Genomic DNA, 6,177 nt, shown 5'->3' with positions numbered 1-6,177 from the left:
AAAGACTCGTTTATTTGTGTACACTCAGAACGGTGCTTTAGGTCTCTGAGCGAGAAACTTGAAACTCCGTCTTTGAAAATATATCTATAGAGAGTGAAGTGTCTGCTTTCAAATGAAAAAAACTAAATTCAAATAGAAAACGTATGTGTTAGCATGGATGATTTACATAAAATTTAATGTGTGCAATGTAGCCTACACTGTGCCTAAACTGGCTTTCAGTTCAATATAATAACAAAAAACTACATTTTGGGTTTTTATTCAACTAAGGTGGGCACGCTGTGATCTGTACTATATTTTTACTGTAACTGACAGATTTCGACCCCAAAAAAATTAATACATTTTTATTTTATTTTTTAAATGGGAGTGGGAGGGAATGGGAGTAATTCTTCCGGGAGTGGAACGGGACGGGATGAGATTTTTTTTTTGTGGGAGTGGGACGGGAGAGGTTTGAAAATGCACTCCCGTGTCACCCTCTAGTCTGTATGAACAAAATGGTAAACTTTGACTCAAAGAGATTTAAAATGTTATAACAGTGATTTCATAATGTTTAAGTCTGTATGAACTCATAAGTAAACATACGAACAGTACTGTTTTAAAGTTTAATAAGCCCATAGTGGTCTAGTAATATTGTTTTTATTTCATTACGATATTCTTATCAATGCATTTTATCATTTATCAATAAGTGATTTAGACTTTTAGACCTCTTAACCTACCTCCAAACCTAAACATTTTATAAACATGCAAGAAAATAACCATTTTAGTAACAATATAGCATTAAAAGTTTTTATAATCGCTAATCCCACTCCTACATCTACACCTAAACATAGCTATTTCTGTACAGTAGAAGAAAAACATGACAGACAGATAAATGCAATTACAATCATTTATTTACAATAGTCTAACCTTGAGGTCATAAACGCATGAATTAGCATTTCTGCATTTGACGTTGAGAGCATAGGTCGCAATTTAGTTTTGAGATGGAAACGCAGTTTTACAGATGCTAGAAACATGGCTTTCAAATGAAAGATTGATATCTTCATTTGAGCAGAATTTATGTTGTTAATCGCTGAAAATATTATCCAGATTATTTTCCTGATCCTCTTCCTCTCAGTGAACTCGTGAAGGCGCGTGCTGCTAGCATCATTCAAATACACACCTCACCAGAAACACGGCATGTCGCGATCTGTGACGAATGCAGGCGAGAGCCAATGAGCGTTCGATTATCCTGCCGTAAAACCTGTCGTTCGAAACGGCAACATTTGAATTTGTAACGAACGCGCCAGTCAGTGCGGGCTTTGCTGTTTACGGTCGCTGGACTCGCTGCTCGGGATGGAGATGAAGATCGTCGAATAAAGGCTTGGATTTGGGTCTGTTCCTCGCAGTCGTATGGATTCTGAAGATCTGGATTACAGCGCACGAATAAAATTGTTTCATTTCGTAATTATGTTGCGCTTTTGGTGTTTTTTTTTAATAGTTCTATTGTCAGTCACAGCATGTCGGAGATTGCGCCTTTTGTGGCCCATGGCAAACAAAGTAAACATTTCATGACAAGTAAAGGTTAAACCATTTAAAATGTTATTTATTTTAAGGTTTAAAGTTAAGTCTTGTTAAACTTGTAGTCCTATTATTGGAAACGAGCCGGCAGCAGAAATCACACAATAAAACGAAATGTTATCATTTCAATATTACTAACTCATCATTAACTTAACATTAATTCATGCCTTGTTAATGTATCATAATGTCATGACTTTACTTGGGGGGGCACAATATCATTAACTCATCATTAATTACTTATAACTTAACATGAATTCATGAGTTGTCAATGTATCATGTCATGACTTGTCTTGGAGGGCACATCTTTAAAAAGTTATCAATTACACATGTTTTATACATATTCAGCTCATCTAAATCAGATATTTGGTGTTTTTTGGTGGTTTGTAAAAAAGTGGAAGAGCAGAGGTCATGTGGCTGCATTTGGATGGAGAAGGAACTGAACGGTAGGAGGAAGGTTAACATTTTGAAGGGGCAATAGTGGCCCAAAAGAAGAGCAAGAACACAAGACAAACGTCTGATTTCAGTGCATTATTATGATATAAAGACAGTAAACCAATCCATAACATAACCATCATCTCTATGCTAACACTGATTTTAATTTGGAAAATCGCATCTGCTTAATGAATACGTTATTGTAGGAGGGCAGCAGTGGAATCACTCCAAACAGGATGAGATGAAGTTGTTTTTAATTATGAATGCATCATTGTGCGTTGGATGAGTTAGGTTAAACATAAATATTGCAAGAAATCCACTGTCATTCACTGATGTTTGTGACAGCTGCAGGTGGAAAATTTATAAACAATTTTGCAGTGTGCCATTTTCATGAATCTTTCTTCTAGAGCATGTTTGATTTAGTTTACCCCAAAGTGTTAATTAATACATTAACTAACATGCAGGAACTAACATGTAATTAAGGTGGTGTTATTCATGCGGTAATTCATATGACTCATGTCGTAGTTAAGTTAGTTCTTCATTAGTTCTTGATTAATACATGCCTTAACTCTTCATTAGTTCATAGTCAAGTAATTATTAATTAAGGTATTAGTACATGATAATTCATGTACTGTTATTGTAAAGTGTTACCAAATAGTGTGATGCATTTCATGATCACATAGTGTACATCATTGTGTGAGGAATAAAGAGCAGATCATTTTGATATCAAGAAAGAGACATCTAAAAGGTATTAAACCAGAGATACGTTCATACACCTGAATATGAGTGTTTAGAGCTTACTAATACGAATAACGAGTGGTAACTGGGCTAATATAATAAGGAAACATACAAACAACACATGCATATACCAGATACATTTGTAACTGATTAACCTCTTAACTGTCACCGTCCACCCTGTGGGACGCCTACCTTTACTTCACTATTTTACAATTAAATCCTAATCTAATCATGACAAACTATATATCGTTGGAAAGGTCTAAGACTCCTAAATAGGTATTTTACCACTTTTCTGTTAAAAATTATGTAGGAAAAGTAATAGATTAATTTATGACCAGAGGTGTCAAATCCAGGGTCAGAAAGTAAAAGTCCTGCCCTGTGTTTATTCCACCCATGAACTCAGCAGCTGATTTCACCAGAGGAGGAACCAACTCATTCCTTTCAAGTCACAAGCAAGTTTCGAGTCAAATCCCAAGACCTCAACGAGTTGAGGTAATTAAGAGATAATTGAGAGACTAATTAAATGTTGATTGTGCATTAGTGATGAACACCTGCTGTTACTGAGAATCACAGAGGATCAGATGTTGATGTTTTATTGGTTAAAATGATGCCACCATCATGGAGATCAGTGTTTGCTTTAGTTGGGCTCTTGACCCTTTTAGTAACTGAGAATGGATTGCTTTTAAGCAATTGCAATATTGCTTCACAACAAACATTTGCACATTGCTGGATTAAAAGCTTGAGGAAGCAGATGAGCTTACACTTTTGGCTTTTATGTCACTTGAATGAACATCATGAAGGTGTCTCTCTTTGGTTTATTTACTGACGTTCAGCTGTTACAGAACTGCAGGAATTTACTATTAAACAAATGCCATCGTAATATTAAATATTGGAAAAAATTAAGAATTATATTGCTCAGGCTTTTAGACATGAACACTTATCATACGATCCTCAACAGTGGTGACAATAATTATTCATACTGTGGTGTTACCCAGCATGCATTGCAGCATGAAGCATTTTGTTGATTGTCACCATTGTTGAGATTCATACGCTGGTTCTTGATGTCTGTGTGTGTCTGCGTAGGACTGGAGTTTAAATATTTAAATGCATTAGATTTAAAATTCTTTCTCTATAACTACTACATTTACTACAGCAGTAAATTCATTGCGTACTGTGGTTTCACAGAGTTGTTTATTCAAACACACAACATAAACTAAAAAAATGAAAAATGTTGTATGTATATATATATATATATACACACAGTATATTGGATGCAAACAGGTAAGCACCTGATGATTACCTCATCATATGAAAACAACTAACAGTTGCTCACTGCACAGCACTGATCTCTCCGCTTTACAACAGCACATGCATTGCTACAGAGAGATCTAACACAGGAGTCAAGGGTCAAGAGCCCAACTAAAGCAAACACTGATCTACATGATGGTGGTATCATTTTAACCAATAAAACATCAACATCTGATCCTCTGTGATTCACAGTAACAGCAGGTGTTCATCACTAATGCACAATCATCATTTAATTAGTCTCTCAATTATCTCTTAATTACCTCAACTCATTGAGGTCTTGGGATTTGACTCGAAACTTGCTTGTGACTTGAAAGGAATGAGTTGGTTCCTCCTCTGGTGAAATCAGCTGCTGAGTTCATGGGTGGAATAAACACATGGCAGGACTTTTACTTTCTGACCCTGGATTTGACACCTCTGTTTATGACAAGAGTGCACCTGAAAAAAATCTACATCATGACATGAATTCTGACCTTTGTCACAGAAAGTCTTCTTAGTTGCCTTTTTCTCTATCACGAATTAGAAATCATAAGAAATTATTTATCAGTAGAAAACTTAAAATTTCAAAATTCATCCTTTGAAACCAATTTTAAAATCAGACATTGCATTACCATGTAAATGGTACATTAAAATCATGTTACAAAATATTTTCATTCATGAATTATAAAAATTAAGTTTGGATAGTGCACTATAATGTCTCTGTTCAAAACTGTGGGTGACAGTTAAGGGGTTAATTATGGTCTAAATAAAGAAAGATTATAGTAAGAAAGATACTATGTGTGTGCTATGTATCTTGTAATCGTGGGGGTAGTCCACAGGCCTGGTACCGAGGGTCATTTAGTTCTCTTGGAATGTGTTTGAAGTCCGATGGAGACACAAGATAGTCGATCTGTTTAGCATAATTTGACACTGGGGGGGACAACCCTTGGCAATTAGCACCCATATACTGTAACTGTAGAATGTGGGGCCAGGCTGTGAATTATATGCAAATGTCAAAAGGCTAAAAGGGGTCTCTTAAGACATAAAGATCCCAACGACCATCAAGGATCGTACGCAGATGTTACAAATACATACTGAATGCACGAGACACAGGTCCGCTTGATGATCGTGCTGCCTCCTGGAGCCTGTTTGAACAATAACCAACTCAACTGAACATAATTATGATGTCTAAAAATGGCATAGCCAAATAAAAACAGGCCATGTACACAGAGTGCAGCTAAATTTGGTTGTCAGTTCATCTTTTAGTGCTTATTCCTCTTCTGACTTATACATACAGAGTTCAGAATAAACTGAATAACAGCCACATTTGTATGGAATCTTAATGTATCCCTTTAATTTTATTTACAGTTTGACTCTCCCAGTGTTAAGTAAAAGATATCAGTGTCTTTCATGCATTTAGTGGACCAAATCACACATGGCCCATTTTAAAGATAGACTTTCAGTTTGACTCAGAAGCTGAACCTCAGTAAAACTCATACTGTGAGATGGCAGACTGTACTTTTTTTAAATTTTTCATACTAACATTAAGAACGTTATAATATACACAATAATTTAAAAATCACAAGACCTTCATTCAGTTTTACCATGAAATGTAGTTCATCCACAGCTCACACAATATTGTTTTAGCCATTTATCAGAGTCAAACATCTACCTTAAAAAAGTAGGCTTATGTTAACTGATACAAATATTTCCACCCATTAAGAAAAGCTGAGCTCCTAAGGGCTAGATGGCATATAACATTATATCATATGCAAATGCAGTGTGTGAACGAGGAGGGTCCAACACTGTTGTGGGAGGATTCACAAATAGCTTGAGTGTTTTAGCGGATAGTCTTCTTAGATCAGACACTGAACTGTTGAAGAAAATGTTTCACATGTTTGTTTTGTTCTGTTTGTCCTGGTGCCGTCATGTTGGTAAGATATAAAAAACATTTTTATTGTTTAATTTTTTTGGAGCTGCTACTATTGTTAAGAATTAGACTATTTTCATCTGCTACTACCTGTACCAAGTAAATCATTACTATTATTATTAAAGTAGATCTACTTACTTTGAATTCAAGTCTTTTTTTAAATTTTACACTGAGATTTCCAGGGCTGGAAGGTTCACAAATAATAATGATAATAATAAAAACAAAGAAACAAATAAAAT

The sequence above is a fragment of the Onychostoma macrolepis genome, chromosome 22, assembly GCF_012432095.1.
Source record: "Onychostoma macrolepis isolate SWU-2019 chromosome 22, ASM1243209v1, whole genome shotgun sequence".
NCBI lineage: Eukaryota > Metazoa > Chordata > Actinopteri > Cypriniformes > Cyprinidae > Onychostoma > Onychostoma macrolepis.
This window is presented reverse-complemented; position numbering follows the sequence as displayed.